Genomic DNA, 23,259 nt, shown 5'->3' on the forward strand with positions numbered 1-23,259 from the left:
CCCGATGGAGGTCCAATAAGGATTCACAGGCGAAACAGGTAACCTCCGACCTCTCGAAGGTCCTCCGTAAAAGAGACAAAAAAGCATGGAAATCTAGCAATCCAGGGCCTTCTTCTTTAAAGTCTTCCTTTCCTTGTAGAGAAATGGCTGACCCCGGGAGGTAGCCACTATGCCCGCTGGAAGCACAGTCTAGGTAGGAGGCTGACCTCCCAGAAGCTGCCATAGGAGAAGGAAAAAAGCCAGAGGCAACAAAAAACCCTTCCTCAGCTGAGTAGGTGATGCAGGCTTTGGAATATCCAGGAAGGCAACAGCGAAGTATGCAGGAAGTAAAGTTTTCCAGGTTGCAGAGGACTTCAGTTACTGTTTAAAGGAGGAGCCAGATAGATACCAATGCAGGATAGAGAGCAAGAGAGGGGAAGCCAGGAGTCAGGCTGCTGGAAGGGTAATGAGAGAGAGAGCAGAGGAGCCGCAGGACAAGGAGAACAAGAGTAGCGGGCCAAAAAGTGGGAGAGTATTCACAGAGAAGCCGCGGAGCATAAAGGTTACTCATAGCGTGTGAACCAGGAGAAAGCCAAAGCAAGCGGTTGCAACGCTGCAAGGAGGTGGCAGAGCCAGCTATTATGTGAGCGAGAGACGCAAGAGCTGGAACGCCAAATCACATTAGGGAATAAACGTGAAGGCGTGTTAATGGAGGATCCTCCACCATCTCCATATACTCCACAGGCGCCACCCTATGACATTATCCTATAAATGTTGGCTGAGGGGCCATAGACAACTAATGGACAGCAAAACTGGGGAGATAATGCTAAGAGTGCTTGTTAAAGAAAGATACTAGGTAATTCTGGACTTTAATAAATGATATGGAAGTTCTGCAATGTGTTATACAATCTACGGGTGTTACCGAGGATGAATGGATAGCACATTGGAAAGTAATAAATGGTAAGGGAGGCGAAGGGTCTAAGTGTGTGGCTAATAGTGAAGAGGACTGGACATTAGAATTTGATCAATCTGACATAGAAAGATTAATCACAAAAGCTTCTCTGCCGGAAGCATATGGTCCGAATAGTTTATAAAATACCTTTCTCATGAATAATGTAAAGCTATTGGCATGTTTGCTGGATCGATTGTTTAAGGATATCCTGCTGAAGCGTAAAAAAACTGAACTGATCCGTTGAATTATCATCTGATCACGCTGTTGGATCCCGACAGTAAGATATTTGCGACAATCCTTCTTGAAAAAATGAACGAGTGGGTGAAAGATAAAGGCCTCCAACCTAAAGCCCAAACTGGGTTTAGAAAGGGAATGGGTACAACATCAAATAGATTAGTCTTATCAGTCCTGAAGGATAAAATCATAAAGGGATTGTATGGGAAGTCCGGCAAGAATGTTTGTGGCCCTGATAGACTTTCTAAAGCTTTCAATTTAGTAAGTAAGGAACATCTTTTATTATTTATTACATTTGTTACACGCCCAGACCCTGGGGTATCACTGCATGGTTACAGACAACTTGGTAATTATTCATACATTTTAGGAAGAGGAGGGTATATGTTAGACGGTGAAGAGAGAATTACAACAGATAAATAGTAGACAATAGGAGTAGATTACAAACAGTAGATCATACAAATTGAGGGACATAAATACAGTTTTGGACAAATATGGGTTGCTGTAGTACCTGTTCGGGAACTACTAGTACTGATTGACAGCCAGGTTTTTAATTGCTTTTTGAACTATGGAGAAAATTTAAAGCGTGGGGTATCCCTCCCCAATTAACTTTGTCAACGCGATGAGCAGCGGTGGGATTAGTTGCACCCAAAGTGGGTGGAGAAAAATTAAGCTGGATGGTGTACGCAGATGGCTTAGCATTGACAGACTATACCCCGGTGGGGCTCCAACGTCTGCTATAAAAAACAAGCGAATATCCTAAAATAAATGGTTTAGTAATTAACCAAAAGAAGTCCCAGATATCACACCCCAAGGCGAATACAGCCAAATTCTGATGGCAGATAGACAACATCAAGATCGAACCCCAAAGGGAGATAATTTATCTAGGATTTCAATTCTCAGATAAAACATCACGTGAGGATAGCATAAAATGATTGCTGGCTAAAAGTGATCAGCAAATATTTCAAATGAAGAAGATCTATGGGAAATACTGCAAGTATACAATGAAACCCGTGCTAAGCTATTATGTGGGTAAAGTAGTACCCAAGATATTATATGGGACGGAAATCAACACTATGAGTCTACTGATTCCATGGGGTAAAATAGAGGGGCACATATGGAAAAGTGTATTAAATCTCCCAATGGTGACCCGAATGCCATCAATCCGTTATGAACTAGGTCTGTTGTCATTGGAATACTGGTTTCAATGGAAAGTCCTTAGCCTAATGTCAAAAATATTCTATCCTGCCCAAAATACACTTTTTGAAGACCTAGCTAAAGAAATAGATACAAGTGGTTCATCCTTTCTAATTGATCTAGTAAACTATGCATATGTTATTTAGCATGGCAGCAGCAAGGATAGAAGAGAAATTAATGAAAATCCTGAAGCGGTTAAAAAACGTGTGAAATAAATGGATTGGATTAGGACAATTGCCATGGTCAGGAGCTATAAATTAGACACATTTGCTAAGGTTGAAAAAACATTGGGTCTTCTGCCAAAGCATCTAAACCAATTTCCTTATGCTAGAATAAGGGGTCAATACCTGCGCTTTCGGCTCAATCTTCTGCCTACGGGGGAAATTTTGGCCAGGCGAGGAATATACACTGGAGAAGATAAAGGTATATGTCGGCGCTGTAGAGACTCAGTTGAAAATTTGCGTCATCTTATTGTAGAATGTGGGGCCCTAAAAGCAATGAGAACTCATTTCCTGAGAAGATTCTTTTCAGTATCAAATGTAAATATGGCACAAGTCTTTTGGGATAGAGTGAGTGCTGGTAACAAGGTCTTTTTGATTGCTGAGGTTATTAGAATGTTGGAAGAGCTTGGTCTCACAATTAAATAATGAAACTGAATTTGTAAACGCTTTGACATTTTATTAATTGATGAATTTATCTTAGGTTAATAGAATCATTTTATTCTGTTTTAATACTGAAATATTAATTGAATTGATGTATGAATTTTGTAAAGATGTTTTTGTGATTGTTTAATGTGTAAAGCCCAGATTTTTTAACACATGCACACAAAAAAAATGTGCGTGCTATTCGGTTTCTTGGTATACAATTGTGAGAAAATAGTGTAGATTCTGGAAGGGGATGGAAGAAACCTTTCAATCATTGTCCGAGAACACTCTACCGTTGTGTCATTGGTTAAATATGACAGGTGCCAGCAGGGCATCGGAATGCACAAAGGTCATGTGACCATGGGTTATGAGGGATGGACCCAAATGAATAAAGTCTGTTCCCTGCCGACTCCCAGGTGGAGTGGGTTCTTGTCCGTGTCCAGCATCAGCGAGTGTGAATGGTGCGCTGGGTGGGAATGTAACACAGGCGACAAGGCGAGCGAAGCGATGCCTGCGTGCTGCAGCCAGAGCTAATCCCTACGCGCGTTGAGCGGATGCTCCGCTCGCGGCTGGAGTATCGGCGACCGTCTGCATCGTAAGGAGTTCACACCCTGCAGCGCTGAATCAGTGCAGTTACAAGGAAGGAAGAGCGCACGTTCGAGTGGCCGGCTCGCAACGAGGACGCTGTTACGTCTTTAAGTTACCCATGCGCATGCGCAAGCCTCGTTCTGGCCGCGCATGCATGTTTGGAATAAAGACGGTCCGTGCGGCAGTTGCCGCCGGGACCCTGGAACGTACGGACGTGTGGCTCATTGTGTCAGTGTGTGCATGCGTGCTTGTATCACTATAGGGCGGCCCAAGGCACGGGTGCGCCCATCACATTGGCGACGAGACGGGACACAGAGAGAAAAGCACTCGGCACGTGTGAACATGTCAGTTATGGCCATTTTTCTTCGCGTGTGTTACGAACTCGACACAAGTGATGGCAGCCATTTTGTTTTTAGGTATGAGAGGCAGAACAATACCTCAATTTTTGGACACTCTGCAGCCCTCCAGCTGGGAGGACTGCATTTCAGGCCTGAATATACAGGTTTTAGGTGATCAGCTGCCAAGGGACATCACCACAGTGCCACAGCCCAAGGGTCCAAGCACATCAGAACCAGTTTCAGCCAGGTTTGCGGCCTCTATCACCGACTGAGGTGCCTGTGCGACCTGTGAAGATGGCAGACAGCGATGGAGAAGCCCCTCCAGCGGCTAGAGTGGTGAGGAGGCAGCATGGATCCTTAACACTCATGCAAGATTTCGACAAATCAGGCCCACCTTCGAAATTGGGCCCAAGACGGATCCTATGGATCAAAAAACTTGATATGTTCTTTGCTGTGACCGGAGAAACCGATGATGATGCGAAGGTGGTGACGCTGCTATACTCTGCAGGTACGGAAGTACTGCGTATTTACGAATCTCTCAACTTACCAGCAGTGACCTATACAGCCGTCCAGACAGCACTTCACGATCACTTTATTCCTTTGTCGAACGTTGACTTTGACAGGTTTGTCATGTGCGGAGAGAAGCAGCATGATGATGAGTCATTAGACACGTTTTGCGCACGCCTAAAACAGCTGGCAAGTACCTGCAGGTGGGCAGACGCAGATGTAATGGTTCGCAATCAACTGATCCAAGGCTGCAGCTCAAGCAAGCTGCGGAGACAGATTCTGAGGGGGCCGGGCATGACTCTGACGCAAATATTGGACAATGGAAGGGTGTACGAGCTCGCTGAAAGTAGAGGGGTGAAAATTGCTGCCGCGGTTCGCCCAAGCAAATGTGAGGAGGCCTTTGCAGTGGGAAGACAAGCTCAGCAGAAACCAAGCAGGACTCAAAAGCGACAGGGAGCGATAACCCTGCAGGGTGCCTCTGCCATATGCCAGTATTGTGGATATGTCCTGCCACACTCAGAAGACTGTCCAGCAAAAACCAGAGTCTGCGGGAGATGCAACACGCCGGGACACTATGCCAGAATGTGTCGGGCCGCTGCCCCAGTTACCACACAGATAGGGCCAGCCAGAGCAGGTGGTGGTTACAGGAGACAACGCAGTGTTGCCGCGCTGGAACAGGACACCCAAAGGCTCAACATTGCAGAGGAGGAAGAGGAAGACGAAGAAGTCTTTTTCATTTCAAACTTGGCTACAGGGACAAAGAAACGCAGACAACCGACGTGCGTTGTATACATTCAAGGGACCCCCACACAAGTGCTAATAGACACAGGGGCGTCGGTGTGTGTGCTAGCCACAGAACACTCTGAAGCCATCCCGGGCCCGCCTCCCCTGGACATGTCGAGAGCCAGAATCTTCACGTTTGGAGGTGACACCCCGTTGCCCATCAAGGGAGTGTTCGTGGCCCCCGTGACCCGTGGAGCCAAAGTCATTAAAGCCAGGTTCTTCATCACCGACATAAGCCCACATTCCCTGTTAAACTGTGCCGCCTCGGAGGCTTTGGATCTTGGGCACTTTGCACTGGAGGTCTACCAAGGAGGCATTGACTCACTTCTGGAGAAATTCGCTAGTACCTTTCAGGGGATAGGCAAGCTGAAGGCAGAACCAGTGCGACTACACATTGATGAGACCATCCAGCCTACGGCACTGAAACACTGTCGCATCCCGTTCCACCTCCGATCCCAGGTTGAAGAAGAACTTAAAGCACTCATCAGAATGGACATCATTGAGATGGTCGAGGGACTGACTCCATGGGTTTCACCGATTGTCGTGGCGCCAAAGCCCAAACATCCTGGCGCGGTACGCATCTGCGTAGACATGCGGCTTCCGAACGCTGCCGAACGCCACATAACACCTACGCTAGATGATATAATTGGTGAACTGCAGAGGGCCAAGGTATTCTCTAAAATGGATCTGAGAGCATGGTACCACCAGCTCGAACTGCATACAGACTCGAGGTACATTACCACCTTCACCACGCACGAGGGTCTGTACCAGTTCAAGCGCCTCAGCTTTGGTGTATCCTCTGCCGCAGAGGTTTTCCAAAATACAATCAGGGATGCTCTGGCGGGATTCAAAGGGGTAATAAATATGAGTAATGACATTCTCGTTTTCACCACATCCCATGCCGAGCACATGAAGAGGTTGGAGGCAACCCTACAGAGACTGAAAGACCTAGGCCTCACCCTGCATCGAGAAAAATGTGAGTTCTTCAAGGACCGTATTGGGTTCTTTGGGTTCGTATTCCACGCGAGCGGGGTGTCTGCAGACCCGGAAAAGATCAAGGACATCCGTGAGGCTGCGGCCCCCCAGTCACCTACTGAGGTATGCAGTTTTCTGGGAATGGTTAATTATTGTGGCAGATTCGTCAAAGGGTTGGCATCGCTCTCTGAATCCCTGCGGGCCCTAACAAAGAATGATGCTGTTTGTGTAACGCTCAACAGATTCCCGCAGAGGCGCCGGTCTTGACTGGGTGAATGCCGTATCTTCAAAGGTGATGTGTAACACACGGTTGGCTCTTTGGGCTGGACCTCTGTGCACTGTATGTCTGACTCGAAGAGTAAGATCTCTGCAGATAGAAAATATGGGATTAATGAACTGGGGTTATTGGGTGCCTCTCTCCTCTTCCCTTTCTCTTCTCCTGTAGAACCCCAAAGGTTAACACCCTCACCTTAGGTAAGTGAACGCCGAGCTCTCCATCTGCCTCGGGGCAGGGTGCCGTAACCAGTTTCTTCACTGGATAAGGGTGCAGGCCTCTTGACCTCAGAGGACTGCTGTCCGTCGTTAACTGCACGAACGGTAAGTTCTGGGCACTTCAAATATCTTAAAAGTCTTTTGTAATGATATCTCTTGTTTTGCAGGGTTCCGGCGATGGCGGATGGCGGGCTGATGAGAGTTGAGGATCGAACCCGCGTGAGGAATAGAAGCGCCTGGAAGCACGTAAGTAAGCGCTTGTAGCCTGCTTCACGATGCGCACTAACTGTCCCTTTTATCTTGCAGGTACAAGTTCGGAGCTTTAGAGAAGCTGAAGGGTGCTGGAATACCCACTGGATTCGGCGTGGGAAGGAGTAATGGCACGTGAGTAATAAAGTTGCCCAATGTCTTTGAACGCACCTTCTTTTGTCTTTCAGATGCGGGATGCAGCGCCGAAGGCCTCCGGAGCATGCGAAGAGCTGGTAAGATTTTGTCTTTCAGATGCCGGAATGCAGTGCGAAGACCTCCGGAGCATGCAAAGAGTAGGTAAGCCTTTGTCTTTCAGACGCCGGAATGCAGCGCAAGGCGTTGGTGACAGCCGATGGACCAGGTAAGAGATGCGCTGCCACTGAAGACCGCAGTGCTAACCTGTTCTTTCTTTGTCTTTACAGGTGCTGCTGAAGACTGGATTCCTGGATGGTAAGCCTTTGTTCCCTTAGGCCCAGGATCAGAAGCAGAAGACACGATGAGCGTTCTGCTGCAGAGAATTCAGAATAACGCAAAGCAAGATTCATCCATCGGGTGTGGTTTAAATAGCCTCCTGTAGTGCTTAGGTTTCTCCTTCCACAGCCACGCCTAGGTAAGAAAAGAGTTCCTGCTTTCCAGAAGAGTTCCAGTGTTCTGAACCTAGGGAGTGGCTCCTGCCCCACCCAACAGGAAAAGTAGTCCCAAACAGAAGAGGATCAGGGGTTCAATTGGCAGGTAAGTAAGCAGCATGGTCTGCTGCAGGTAAGTCCACCCAAGCATTATGAGCCCGGCGCTTCCAGCGCTGGGACTGGGCATCTTTATGAGCCTGGTGCCACTGGCGCCAGGACAGGGTCCAAAAGGTCCCAATTGGGACTGGCTGGCACTCGGAACCGGGGTTATGGGTCTGCTTCCAAGGGAGTCGGGCAAGTCCTGATCTTTTGGAAGCAGAGATCATGACAGCACCCCCCCTCAAGGCTCCTCCCAAACCGGGCTTCTCCGGGGGTTTGGGCTTGTTAGGAAATGTTCGATGAAATCTTTTGATTAGACAAGGCGCGTGGACATATTCTGCAGGTTCCCAGGATCTTTCTTGGGGACCGTAGCCTTTCCAGTCAATCAGGTAAAATAGTTTAGATTTGGAGATCTTGGAATCCAGGATGCTTTTGACTTCAAACTCGAGTTCTCCATCAACTAGAATAGGTTTTGGAGATGTAGTTAGTCGGGTTTGAGGTTGCACAGGTTTTAATAGAGAGACGTGGATAACCAGACTTGATCTCCTACTTGATATTGGGGGGCTTCCTTCCGATGTTGGTCTGCTCCTTTCTTGTATTGTTCTTTAGCCCTTTGAAGGTGAGAAACGGCTTCCTTAAAGGCTTGGGTGATTGTAGAATGCAGGTGGTCTACTGCTGGTGTTCCAAGATCTTGGAGTGGATCCAACTCCGAGGTTCGAGGGTGACTACCGTATAAAAGAAAAAACGGGGTCTTCCCAGTTCCCGAGTGGACAGAGTTATTGTAGGCATATTCGGCTATCCAAAGGATATCTTTCCAAGTTTTTTCAGTTTGTTGTAGCATTCAGCGCAAATACTGTTCCAGAGTTTGATTGGTCCTCTCGGTTTGTCCGTCGGTTTGAGGGTGGTGGCTGGTCGAAAGTCTCACATCAATTTGAGCCGACCGACAGCAACTTCGCCAAAAATGAGAAATAAATTGACTACCTCGATCCGAAATTAGAACTGAAGGAAAACCGTGCAGTCGGACGATGTTTTCGAGAAATTCCCGGGCCAGAGTTGCTGCTGTTGGTAAGCCTTTGAGTGGAATGAAATGCGCCATCTTGGAGAATAGGTCCACGACTACTAGGATTGTATTGTATCCGGAGCATGGAGGTAGATCGGTGATGAAGTCCATAGAAAGCGTATGCCAAGGGCGAGGCGGGATGTCAATAGGGCGTAAGAGGCCGGCTGGTTTTTCCTTTTGACTCTTGTTTTGGGCGCATACTCCACAGGACATTATAAAGTCTCTGATATCTTTTTTCCAAGACGGCCACCAGAAGTAGCGCTTGATCTTTTCCGAGGTGTTGGTCATACCGGGATGTCCTTCCATTAAAGAATCGTGATAACAAGAGATTACCTTTTTCTGTAAATCTGTGCTGGGCAGGTATAACCGTTCTTGGAAATATAATAGGTTGTCCTTCACCGTAAAGTCCTTTCCCTGCAGATGCCAATTCTGTATGTCTGCTGGAGTTACCAGTAGCCTGGCTTTATCCTTAACTTCCTCTATGGATTGTGTGGCGATTACACCTAGAATTCTTTGTTCGGGAATGATAGGTACAGGTTTAGGATTGATCAAATGTTCTTCCACTCCCATCCGAGAAAGGGCATCAGCTTTACCGTTTTTTGTACCAGGTCGATAGGTAATTATGAAGTCAAACTCGGCAAAGAATAGTGCCCAACGGAGTTGCCTAGAGGATTGAGCTTTTGCGGTTTTCAAATATTGCAGGTTTCGGTGATCTGTAATCACAGTAACGGTGTGTCGGGCCCCCAGAAGATAATGCCGCCAAGCCTTAAAGGCGGACTTGATAGCTAGAAGTTCCTTATCAGTAATAGTGTAATTGATTTCAGGAGGTGAGAATTTGCGGGACCAAAATGCCACGGGATGCAACTGATTGGTTACTGGGTCCTTATGTGATAGAACTGCCCCCATGGCAAGGCTCGAAGCATCAGTTTCAACGATGTAGGGGAGTTCTGGGCGAGGATGTTTTAAGATCGGTGCAGAGATAAATCTAGTCTTCAAATTCTGGAAAGCTTGTTCCGCCTCGGTAGACCATTCAAAACTTTTGTTTTTCTTTAACAAGGCGGTGATGGGCTGGACTATTCGAGAGAATTCGGGGATAAACCTGCGGTAAAAGTTAGCAAAGCCTAACATGCTTTGAACACCTTTTACGGAGGATGGCGATGGCCATTTGAGAATTGCATCGACCTTCTTTGAATCCATACGCACTCCGCTAGGTGATAATATGAATCCCAAGAATTCAACTTCAGTCACGTTGAAAACACATTTTTCCAACTTAGCGAAAAGTTTGTGTTGACGCAATCTCTCGAGGACCATTTTCACGTGTTTCCGATGTTCAGTTTCCGATGAAGAATAAACGAGGATGTCGTCAATGTAAACAACAACACACACATCTATGAGCTCTCTGAGGACATCGTTCATAAAATATTGAAAGGCGGCCGGGGCATTGCAAAATCCGAAGGGCATGACCTGATATTCAAATAGCCCATACTTGGTGCGGAAGGCCGTCTTCCATTCATCGCCCTCTTTTACCCGTACCAAGTGGTAGGCTCCTCTAAGATCCAGCTTTGTATATATGCATGCTTTTCTGACTTGGTCCAGGAGTTCAGGGATCAATGGTAACGGATATCTATTCTTAACGGTGATCTGGTTCAGGGCGCGATAATCTATACAAGTTCTAAGGTCCCCTTCTTTTTTTGGAACGAAGAACAAAGCTGAGGAAGCAGGGGACTTGGAAGGACAAATAAACCCATTCGCTAGGTATTGATCCAGGTATTGTTGGAGGTGAAGATTCTCAGGCTCGGTGAGGGCATAAATTCTACTACAAGGAGGAGTAGATCCAGGTATCAGGTCTATCTGGCAGTCATAAGACCTATGAGGAGGTATAGAGTTAGCCTGATCCTTCCGGAAAACATCTTGGAATTCTAGGTATTCAGGAGGTAACTGCGGAGCCTCCGAGGAAATTGCTGCCAGTGCAACACCAGGTCGAGGGTGACAAGTAGAGACACATTCTGGAAACTGAACCGTTCTTGCTCGCCAATCGATCTGAGGATTGTGCTTCTCTAACCAAGGAATTCCTAGAATAATCTGGAACTGAGGGGCCTTGATCACATCGAACACGATCTTCTCATGGTGTCGATCTTGACTTACTAGCGTCACTTCTTGGGTGGTATGCGTTGCTGGTCCGGAGGCTATCTCCGTACCATCCACCGTAGTAATGACGTTCTTTACAGCCTTTGGACAAAGAGTCAGATTCATGCTCAAAACCATTTCATGATCCACATAATTGCCGATGGCACCGCTGTCGACGTAAGCTTCAATCGCATGTAATCGATCCGGATGTTCAGGGCTAATGAGGACCATAGGTATCACGAAATGCGAGGTCACGGAACTGGTTTTAACGCTCGGCAAGAGGACCTCTATTCTTGTCGGGCGAGGTCGTTTCCCTGCTCAGAGTTTGTGACCCTGGTAACTGCAGCTCCTACTGCCTTCTTGGCTGGTTTCACCGGACAGTCTCGAAGAAAGTGCCCCGAGTTTCCGCAATAGAGGCATAATTGCAGCTGTTTTCTCCTTTCCCGCTCCTTTTGTGTTAGTGGTCCTTTCAGGCCCCCTATTTGCATGGGTTCCCCGGAGTCTACTCCTTTGGTAGGAGTTGGTGGTTTGGAAAATACTCGAGCATCAAACTTGGAACGATCGGCCTTCCTGTTCTGCAGTCTGTGGTCAATTTGAACGACTAAGTCAATATAGTCCGAACAGTCTTGCGGGGGATTCACTACTTGGGCTAACACATCTTTGAGCTCTCCACGTAGACCTCTATAAAACAGCGTAATCCTTTTGTCCTGAGGCCATCGAGTTTCCACTATCAGTCTGTTGAAAGACGCAATATAAGCCAAAAGGTCTTGATTACCCTGTCGCAATGAAAGGAGCTCATTGTCCAAGGCCTGCCCCTGTGAATGTCTTGCAAACAGTTTTTCCATACTGAGTTGAAAAGCTTGAAAATCATAGAGAACCGGATCATCTTGATTAACTAGAGGGATCGACCAGTCTGCCGCATTGCCACTAAGGTACGAAAGCACGAAAGCTACCTTAGCTTGATCAGTTCGAAAGGCTGCTGGCCGGCATAAGAAGTGCAACCGGCACTGATTAATAAATACTGCAAACCTCTTTGGGTCACCAGAAAATCGTTCGGGCGGAGCCAGAGCTACATTCCCAGGTAGGTTGATCTGCACTGGGTTCGTAGAGGATGTTGAAGGAAGATTTGCCCCTGATGCGGGTAACAGAGTTTGTCCGGCTTGTGACTGTAGCAATTGTCTAGCGAGATCGTCTGTTCGCTCCTTGGAAATAATCAGTTCCCTTCTTAGAGCATTCGTTTTCTGACGGGCTGCATGCACTTCTGCTCTTAGTTCCCCAAGTAACTGGGCTAGCTGGTCGGTATCCAAGGTTTCCATAGCGCCTGGGTGGGAGTTTTGCGATAGGCTTTGCGTTCTGTAACGCTCACCTGATTCCCGCAGAGGCGCCGGTCTTGACTGGGTGAATGCCGTATCTTCAAAGGTGATGTGTAACACACGGTTGGCTCTTTGGGCTGGACCTCTGTGCACTGTATGTCTGACTCGAAGAGTAAGATGTCTGCAGATAGAAAATATGGGATTAATGAACTGGGGTTATTGGGTGCCTCTCTCCTCTTCCCTTTCTCTTCTCCTGTAGAACCCCAAAGGTTAACACCCTCACCTTAGGTAAGTGAACGCCGAGCTCTCCATCTGCCTCGGGGCAGGGTGCCGTAACCAGTTTCTTCACTGGATAAGGGTGCAGGCCTCTTGACCTCAGAGGACTGCTGTCCGTCGTTAACTGCACGAACGGTAAGTTCTGGGCACTTCAAATGTCTTAAAAGTCTTTTGTAATGATATCTCTTGTTTTGCAGGGTTCCGGCGATGGCGGATGGCGGGCTGATGAGAGTTGAGGATCGAACCCGCGTGAGGAATAGAAGCGCCTGGAAGCACGTAAGTAAGCGCTTGTAGCCTGCTTCACGATGCGCACTAACTGTCCCTTTTATCTTGCAGGTACAAGTTCGGAGCTTTAGAGAAGCTGAAGGGTGCTGGAATACCCACTGGATTCGGCGTGGGAAGGAGTAATGGCACGTGAGTAATAAAGTTGCCCAATGTCTTTGAACGCACCTTCTTTTGTCTTTCAGATGCAGCGGCGAAGGCCTCCGGAGCGTGCGAAGAGCTGGTAAGATTTTGTCTTTCAGATGCCGGAATGCAGTGCGAAGACCTCCGGAGCATGCGAAGAGTAGGTAAGCCTTTGTCTTTCAGACGCCGCAATGCAGCGCGAGGCGTTGGTGACAGCCGATGGACCAGGTAAGAGATGCGCTGCTAACCTGTTCTTTCTTTGTCTTTACAGGTGCTGCTGAAGACTGGATTCCAGGATGGTAAGCCTTTGTTCCCTTAGGCCCAGGATCAGAAGCAGAAGACACGATGAGCGTTCTGCTGCAGAGAATGCAGAATAACGCAAAGCAAGATTCATCCATCGGGTGTGGTTTAAATAGCCTCCTGTAGTGCTTAGGTGTCTCCTTCCACAGCCACGCCTAGGTAAGAAAAGAGTTCCTGCTTTCCAGAAGAGTTCCAGTGTTCTGAACCTAGGGAGTGGCTCCTGCCCCACCCAACAGGAAAAGTAGTCCCAAACAGAAGAGGATCAGGGGTTCAACTGGCAGGTAAGTAAGCAGCATGGTCTGCTGCAGGTAAGTCCACCCAAGCATTATGAGCCCGGCGCTTCCAGCGCTGGGACTGGGCATCTTTATGAGCCTGGTGCCACTGGCGCCAGGACAGGGTCCAAAAGGTCCCTATTGGGACTGGCTGGCACTCGGAACCGGTGTTATGGGTCTGCATCCAAGGGAGTCGGGCAAGTCCTGATCTTTTGGAAGCAGAGATCATGACAGTTTGGGTCTGGGACAAGCGTGAACAGGAGGCGTTTGTGGCAATCAAGAGAGCACTCTCCGACCAGGACACAATGGCATATTTTGATCCAACTGCGGAGTCGGAGATCGTCGTGGATGCCAGCCCCGTGGGCCTAGGGGCGGTTCTCATTCAGGCGGACGCCAGAGGTGACATGCTACCCATCGGATATGCGAGTAAGGCCCTCACGGAGACTGAGAGATGCTACTCGCAGATTGAGAGGGAGGCACTGGCGATCCTGTGGGGATGCAAGCATTTCCGGTTATACATCCTCGGAAAACCAGTTATCGTCGTAACAGACCACAAACCTCTACTGCCCATCTTGGCGGGTGTGTCCTCGAAGTCTCCTCCACGGATAGAGCGTTGGATGCTCGCCCTCATTGAATATGGCGTCAAACTGGTGTACCAACCGGGAACAAACAATCCTGAGGATTACCTGTCCCGCCACCCCAACAAGGACAGTACGATAAGCCAAGGAGAGCTGGTGGAATGCCAGGAATTCATCCACAACCTCGTAGAAGGGGCAATGCCGGTGGCGCTGGCCAGGGATGTCGTGGCACGAGAGTCATCCAATGATGAGGTGTTTAGGATCATCCAGGCCTTGATTCGGAGCGGGGAATGGAGAGATATACTGCAAAACAACACTAGGCGGGAAGAACGAGCCCAAAAAGACCTTCAGGCACTATGGAAAGTCTGTGATGAATTGTCAATTTCAGATGATGGACTGTTGCTGCCGGGGCGGCAAATAGTCATACCTCGGTCGTTAAGGACCAGAGTCCTAGAGCTGGCCCACACAGGCCATCAAGGGGTAGCGAAAATGAAGGTGAGACTACGACCGAAAGTATGGTTCCCGGACCTGGAGGGCCTAGTGGAATCACATGTGAAGGGATGCCTGCCGTGCCAAGCAGTGAGTCCCCTTGAAAGAGCTCCACCGATCAACTCCATGGAGAGGAGCGAGAGGCCATGGGGCACGGTCCACGCTGATTTCGGGTCAACCGGGAGGGGCATTAACTTTTTAGCAGTGGTTGACCAGTGATCGAGGTATCCAGAAGTGGAGCTAGTCGATTCAACAGCAACCGACCACACGATCCTAGCCCTGGAAAAGATGTTTGCCCCGCACGGCTTCCCGGAAGTCCTGTGTTCGGACAATGGGCCGCCGTTCACCGGAAGCCAGTTTGCGCAATATCTGAAGGAAAAGGGGATTCAGCACAGAAAGGTCTCACCGCTTTGGCCTCGTGCAAATGGAAAAGCGGAGAGGCTCATGAGGACGCTCAATAAGGTCTTCCGCATAGCGGCTAACGGTGGAGGGGAACTGAAGAGAAACCTCTTTGAATTCCTCAGTGAGTACAGAACAACCCCCCACCAGTCGACAGTGGTTGCACCAGCAGAAGCTTTGTTTGGGCGCTGCCCAAGAGGACTCCTCCCCGAAGTTGAAGGCCCTGAGCCAGGGGTCATAGACAACGACCGAGTGAGACAGGAGCGAGAGGCTCACAACGAGAAGGAGAGCGGAAGGAGAGGACTACAAGACAAGGAGGTAGCTGTGGAAGACTCTGTGCTGGTCTGAAACCGCAGACCCGAGGGGAAGCTACCACTGCCGTGCGAACCACAGCCCTGGACCGTCACCCACGTGAAGGGGTCAATGGTAACGGCGGCGAGCGAAAGGGGAACCGTCACCCGCAACAAGTCATTCTTCAAAAAGGTTGACATCCGATCCCTAGAGGCTGGAGTGACGGGATCTGCAGCACCAGAGAACAACATCGAGATCCCCGAAGAAGACACCGCAATGGACCCGCCACCAGTGGCAGAGGCCTCGCCACCAACCCCGACGAGCGGTAGGCGTTACCCGATGCGACAGAGTCGCAACCCACCTGTTCGGCTCAAGGACTACGTCCTGGACTCGGGAGACTGAACGGTAGACTGGCTCATGTCAGCAACCCACCGGTGGGTCAGTTAGAACTGTTATTAATTGCATTGTTTGTTTAAATAAAAAAGGGATGTTACGTCTTTAAGTTAACAGTGCACATGCGCGAGCCTCGTACTGGCCGCGCATGCGCGTTTGGAATAAAGACGGTCCGTGCGGCAGTTGCCGCCGGGACCCTGGAACGTACAGACGTGTGGCTCATTGTGTCAGTGTGTGCATACGTGCTTGTATCAGTACAGGGCGGCCGAGGCACGGGTGTGCCCATCACAGACGCCAGCCAGTCGGCAGGCACAACAGGGAGCCTACACAATGTTGCGCCCGAAAAGGAAAACATATAATACATGCCCCTCATTAAATTACACTGGATGTCAAGTACCGACAAGTGCTCTCTTCCAGTGCCCACAGACCCAGCCCAGCGCACACCATGCACCGGTACCCTTGATCCCCGGCCGGTGGCCGTTGCATAAATCTGTTCTGGGGACACTCACGCAGAAGGAGAAGCGAAGCACGGGCTGCTTACTGCGCCCATCACCCCTCGGCCTGACAAAGTTGGGAAAGTGAATCAAAAGGACAGGTTAAGAGAGACCTTAACCAGCATTCCTGAGGCTACCAAGATGCCTCATTGAGAAATAAGGTCCCACAAACCCCTACCACAAGCCCCTTGTCATGATCTCTGCTTCCAAAAGATCAGGACTTGCCCGACTCCCTTGGAAGCAGACCCATAACACCGGTTCCGAGTGCCAGCAAGTCCCAATTGGGACCTTTTGGACCCTGTCCTGGCGCCAGTGGCACCAGGCTCATAAAGATGCCCAGTCCCAGCGCTGGAAGCGCCGGGCTCATAATGCTTGGGTGGACTTACCTGCAGCAGACCATGCTGCTTACTTACCTCCCAGTTGAGCCTCTGATCCTCTTCTGTTTGGGGCTACTTTTCCTGTTGGGTGGGGCAGGAGCCACTCCCTAGGTTCAGAACACTGGAACTCTTCTGGAAAGCAGGAACTCTTTTCTTACCTAGGCGAGGCTGTGGAAGGAGACACCTAAGCACTACAGGAGGCTATTTAAACCACACCCGATGGATGAATCTTGCTTTGCGTTATTCTGCATCCTCTGCAGCAGAACGCTCATCGTGTCTTCTGCATCTGATCCTGGGCCTAAGGGAAAAAGGCTTACCATCCTGAATCCAGTCTTCAGCAACACCTATAAAGACAAGAAAGAACTGGTTAGCACTACGGTCTTCAGTGACAGTGCATCTCTTACCTGGTCCATCGGCTGTCACCAACGCCTCGCGCTGCATTCCGGCATCTGAAAGGCAAAGGCTTACCTACTCTTCGCGTGCTCCGGAGGTCTTCGCACTGCATTCCGGCATCTGAAAGACAAAAGCTTACCAACTCTTCGCACGCTCCGGAGGCCTTCGGCGCTGCATCCCGCATCTGAAAGACAAAAGAAGGTGCGTTTAAAGACATTGGGCAACTTTATTACTCACGTGCCATTACTCCTTCCCACGCCGAACCCAGTGGGTATTCCGGCACCCTTCAGCAGCTCCTAACTTGTACCTGCAAGATAAAAGGACAGTTAGTGCGCATCGTGAAGCAAGCAACACGCGCTTACTTACGTGCTTCCTGGCGCTTCTATTACTCACACGGGTTCCCTCCTCAACTCACTTCAGCCCGTCATCCGCCATCGCCGGAACCCTGTAAAACAAGAGACATCATTACAAAAGACTTTTAAAGACATTTGAAATACTCGGAACTTACCGTTCGTGCAGTAAACGACGGACAGCAGTCCTCTGAGGTCAAGAGGCCTGCACCCTTATCCAGTGAAGAAACTGGTTACGGCACCCTGCCCCGAGGCAGATGGAGAGCTCGGCGTTCACTTACCTAAGGTGAGAGCGTTAACCTTTGGGGTTCTACAGGAGAAGAGAAAGGGAAGAAGAGAGAGACACCCAATAACCCCAGTTCATTAATCCCATATTTTTTATCTGCAGACATCTTACTCTTCGAGTCAGACATACAGTGCACAGAGGTCCAGCCCAAAGAGCCAACCGTGTGTTACACATCACCTTTGAAGATACGGTATTCGCCCAGTCAAGACCGGCGCCTCTGCGGGAATCAGGTGAGCGTTACACCCCTACCTACATGGCAGCACCCAAACCAAGGCAGGTAGGCGCCAACAAAAGCAAGGAATGTGCTCCACTGGCACAACATCATCCAGCACATGAGCAAAGCAAGAGGAAATTAAGAGCTACTTGGCACATGAGTGTGAGTATGGCATGAGCTAGGCACCAGCTATCATGGGCCGACTAACCCATCTCCAAACCATCCAACCGTCAGATCACTGCCACCAAAGACAGTTGCAGAAACAGCCAAACGACCTCAAATTGCCAAAACCGAGTCCTCGAGCACAAAATATTTTGGCTGACTGACACACACCTCCCTCGCCATCAACATGGGAGATCAGGACGAGGACTCGGCCCCTGTGCCTATAGCGCAACAGGTGATGGACTCCTTCCCGGTGTCCACGCTTTTCCTCTTTGATGCCACCGACACCACAAATCTTGGCACAAGATGGTCCAGATGGATCAAGGAGTTTGACGTATACCTGGCTGCACTAGTGTCCGCAAGATGATAAACGCATAACGGGCCTACTCATCCTCATGGCAGGCCCTGAGATCAGAGACATCATTTTTGAAATTGCTCGAGGACATTAAATACACTTACAGAGACATAAAATGAATCCTTAGTGAACACTTTGCTATCCACAAAAATGTTGACTATGAGCGTCACATGTTTCACAACGCCAGACAACTCCCAGGGGAAACCATGGACAAGTTTGTGATGCGACTGAAAGCAAAGGTGAAACACTGTGAGTTCCACCAATATTCCACTAAGGAGGCCATCAAGTCACAGGTGATAGCCGGCTGTGTGTCTATCATCCTCAAGAAAAAATTCCTGCAGAGGCCTGAAGGTGTCTGAAGACCTGAAGGTGTCTCACTCGCTAGTCCCTGGGGATCTGTCATCCAGGTGGCCAGGACACGGCCATCGCTTTTGGATCCAGTTCTTGGGGGTGGACCAGTGCGGGAGGAACACCTGGATCAGGGGTCTTCGCGGAGTGGAAGTGGGACACCGGAAGGCGAGACGTGGTATCCCCTTCCCTTTAACACCTTTACCCTATCCTACCAGGTAGGATACATAGGAATTCAACCCTCCCCCCTTTTCCAACACGAACGCTTTCTCACAGACAGCTCACCGTGAAAGAAAACAGACTAACACACGAGCTGTATACCTGACATGTCCCAATACCATGGTCAGGCATGGTTTGGCAATTGCTGATCCTTACACACACCTGACTTCCATCACTCTTCCCCACACGGATAAAAGGCGGAGCACAAAAGCACACTCTGAGCAAGGCAAAGCAAGCGAGGAAGCAGCAGTTTCAAGATGGCGGTTTAATACAAGGCAGAACACAGCAAGACCAAAGAGGATTGCAAGGAGGGAAGTGCCCTTGACCTTTTCACCGAAAGACTGTACCTTTCATGAGCCTTCGAGAATAGGGAACGTAAAAACCTGGAATCAAAGCTGAAAACTCCTGCATTATGTGTCGGAGGTACCCAGGGCTCTCCCGCATCCACAGTCAAGACGACGAGGATCGTTTGCTGCCGTGGTACTGTCCTTGGCTCCCACAACAAAGAAGCACCAGTGAAGGCAGCCCAGCTGGTGTGTTTGGAAGACTGATACCAGACCGGTCTGTTTGGAAACCAAGGTTGCAAGTGGAAACATTGTATAAAGAATATTGAAGAGGACTGTGCATGTCATGAGCGGCGAAAATATAATTAAAACAGCAGATGATGATTCCAAGATGGCCGCCGAGATCGGGGTGGTGTGAAGAGAGAGCTCCTCCTAACCGCGTTGAATAAAGAATGATTGACCCTCCCCTCCACCCCTGCAGGTGGTGACCATCGCATTTTCCCCCTGGAGCTCTTGAGATCGGGGCGATCTATTGAGGAGTAGTAATTTCCCTATCTGAATGCAGTGTTATTTGTAGTCTGCGGCAGGAGCGTTGTGCTTCTGGGGAGTGGCATGAAACCGAGCGGCCTGCATCGATTGCTGGGAGCTATGATCCCGCGACGCTGTGAGACGGATTCTCACGTTCAGAGGGCTCAATCTGAGTGAAATGTCCGGGCATCGCTACAACGTAATCTGGGAACGTCGACCCACCTTTTCGGGTGATTCCCAGCAATGAGCGATCCGCATACAGCGGCCGAGGAAGCAATCTCCCGGTAAGCCGAGGCATTGTGTCCCTGATAACGATAGGAACAAGGGAGCACAGCGATCAGGGCACCGCTGCAACCTTCAACCCGGCTCAGAGTACAAAAGGCTACATATAGGGGCCCAGGAAGAAAACTCACCCGCAACGGAGGTAAACGCATGGTATACGTTAGGAAATGTGGGCAGGTGGGTTGCTACAATTTTGTGATCTGGAGCTCCGTATTCATCTATGCGCAATGCCACTGGTGGGGAAAAAGCTTTTATTATAAGTTGGGGCAGGCACTTCTTAAAAAAGAGGAATTGAGTGTCAAGAGACATGGGACACACAATCAAGGAGGCCTGACAGAGTACACATTTTGAGACTACTGCAATCCAAAGCTCATATTTTAAGCCTCACAGGAGAGTCCTAGGGGCTGGAGAAACTATATGACAGCACTGAGTCAAAGGAAGAATCATCTGTGTAGCAAGTGATTGTGAGCATTCAGGATTGGTTGGGAAGGCAAAAGGAGTGTGTAACCCCAGAATTTGCCTCGGCTGGAAGGTTACAAGCTTGGCAAGTATGATCCATGAAACGGTGCAACTTTAGCTGATTAAGGACGGAGGTGATTCACTGTTACCTTGTCACTGATCACGCGAAGTGAGAGTGATTTCCAACGTGGGGGGTGAAGACTGAATCTGCGCATTTGTGAAGGTGCAGTTTCCCTACTATTATAGCAGAACATATGGTCAAGATGGTAAGATGGCATTTAAAACAGCTCACCTGTCCTATTGCATTGGTTGTTATAGCCTAATAAATCAATCTTCGATTAGGTGCGTTGGCGAAGCATATTGTAGTCCAGCGCCTTGCAGATAGTGTTGTACTTGTGAGCGGACCAGATTAGCTACCCTGGAAGGTTTAACTACTTCAGTTGCTTTGATCCTATCATGGCTACAAAAGGTTAGAGGGGTGAGCCAGCAACTCAGCGATTGCAGATTATTACCGCAATGTCCTGGAATACTACTAAAGACCCAGTGGAGTGGGTTCCCACCCCTAAGCCTCAGAAAAAAATGCAACAAGAAGGGGCTATCTTTAAATTGTGGTGTAAAGAAAGAAAAAAAGGGCCAACTGTCGCAATCCCCCCCCCCCCCCCCACTCATCAAGAATTAGGAGCAGAATCACTTCCAAAGATATCAGACTCAATTACAACAACAGAAATCATCAAACAATGTTTTGATTCTTTTAAGGAACAAATGACGGCGACCCTCCAAGTACAACTTGCCCTCATAAAGATTGAACTCGCTCAAGCTTTGCAAGAGGTGAAAAAGAAAGTTAATGATCTAACAGAAAGAACAGAAACAAATGAGATGGCTATTCAAGATATAGCGGAAGATACACGAAAGCTAGATATGTTAACAGATCAGTTGGCAACAGCAACTCCCACTATTGAAATTCAAATAGAAGACCTTGAAAATAGATCAAGAAGACCCAACGTTCGGGTTAAACTACTACCCGAAATGATAGACTGAGAACAACAATGCAACAGATGTTCACTGACTTGCTGGACCTGGAACAGGGCAAGGATGTTCTGAATGCAAGACCCTGCGATTTTGTAGCTGCTATACAGGACTATAGTCAGAAAGAGGGAATCTTACAAGCTGCAAAGAAAGCATCTCCTATCAAGGTGAATGGATCGGAAATCCAATTATACCAGGTTTTAGCCCAAGCAACTTGGAGAAAACGAAGACTCGTGGGTACAGTAGTACAATTCCTAACAAAAAAACAAGTACATTATAGATGGACATTTCCATGTGGACTCTTCTTCACATGGGAAGGTCAACAACATTGAGTCTCCTCGTGCAGAGAGGGTTTGGGGTTACTGAAGATAACAGAGGAAGATGTAGGGAATTAGCAAAAGGAAACCTGTAAAAAATTAAAGACAAAGGGAAATTCAGAAGATGGGAATGGACGAGACCTTCACGCAACAAACCGATGCAAGATTCTGCAGAAAGATCAGTCGATCGGAATGATACTTATGGCTGCCGAGAGACACATGCGGTTGCAGAGAGGACTTATGTGTAAATTACGGTGTGATGTGCAACGAATTATGAATGGAAGGTAATAGTGATGATCAGGTGGGATGGAAATTCTTGGGGGCCAGATGTTCAAGCAAAATGAGGCAGGAGAAAGGGGAGTATAAGTCTCGGTTCTTGGAATCAGGGGTTGCCGGGTACAGGTTAACCCACGCAGTTAATCTCCGGGTGGATAGCGGGGCTCGGCCACCACTGCTCAACGCGTGGAAGGAAGGAGAATAGGTTGGGCTCAACCGGGGAGGAGGAAGGAAATGGGGGGGTAAGTTTAGGTGGGCTTGTGTAACGCTCACCTGATTCCCGTAGAGGCGCCTGTCTTGACTGGGCGTATACCGTATCTTCAAAGGTGATGTGTAACACACGGCTGGCTCTTTGGGCTGGACCTCTGTGCACTGTATGTCTGACTCGAAGGGTAAGATGTCTGCAGATAGAAAATATGGGATTAAGGAACTGGGTTATTGAATGTCTCTCTCTTCTTCCCTTTCTCTTCTCCTGTAGAACCCCAAAGGTTAACGCTCTCACCTTAGGTAAGTGAACGCCGTGCTCTCCATCTGCCTCGGGGGAGGGTGCTGTAACCAGTTTCTTCACTGGATAAGGGGAGCAGACCTCTTGACTTCAGAGGACTGCTGTCCGTCGTTTACTGCACGAACGGTAAGTTTCGAGTAATTCTAATGTCTTTAAAGTCTTTAGTAATGATGTTTCTTGTTTTGCAGGGTTCCGGCGATGGCGGATGACAGGCTGAAGTGAGTTGAAGATGGAGCCCGTGTGATGAATAGAAGCGCCTGGAAGCACGTAAGTAAGCGCTTGTTGCCTGCTTCACGATGCGCTCTAACTGTCTTTTTATTTTGCAGGTACAAGTTCGGAGCGGCTGCAGGGTGCCGGAATACCCACTGGGTTAGATGTGGAAAGGAGTAATGGCACGTGAGTATTAAAGTTCCCCAATGTCTTTAAACGCACCTTGTTTTGTCTTTCAGATGCGGGATGCAGCGCCGAAGGCCTCCGGAGCGTGCGAAGAGTTGGTAAGCTTTTGTCTTTCAGATGCCGGAATGCAGTGTGAAGACCTCCGGAGCGCACGAAGAGTAGGTAAGCCTTTGTCTTTCAGATGCCGGAATGCAGCACGAGGCGTTGGTGACAGCCGATGGACCAGGTAAGTGAAGAGCTGTCACTGAAGACCGTAATGCTAACCTGTTCTTTCTTGTCTTTATAGGTGTTGCTGAAGACTGGATTCAGGATGGTAAGCCTTTTTCCTTAGGCCCAGGATCAGATGCAGAAGACACGATGAGTGTTCTGCTGCAGAGGATGCAGAATAACGCAAAGCAAGATTCATCCATCGGGTGTGGTTTAAA

The sequence above is a fragment of the Ambystoma mexicanum genome, chromosome 6p, assembly GCF_040938575.1.
Source record: "Ambystoma mexicanum isolate Mex_15411 chromosome 6p, UKY_AmexF1_1, whole genome shotgun sequence".
Taxonomy (NCBI): domain Eukaryota; kingdom Metazoa; phylum Chordata; class Amphibia; order Caudata; family Ambystomatidae; genus Ambystoma; species Ambystoma mexicanum.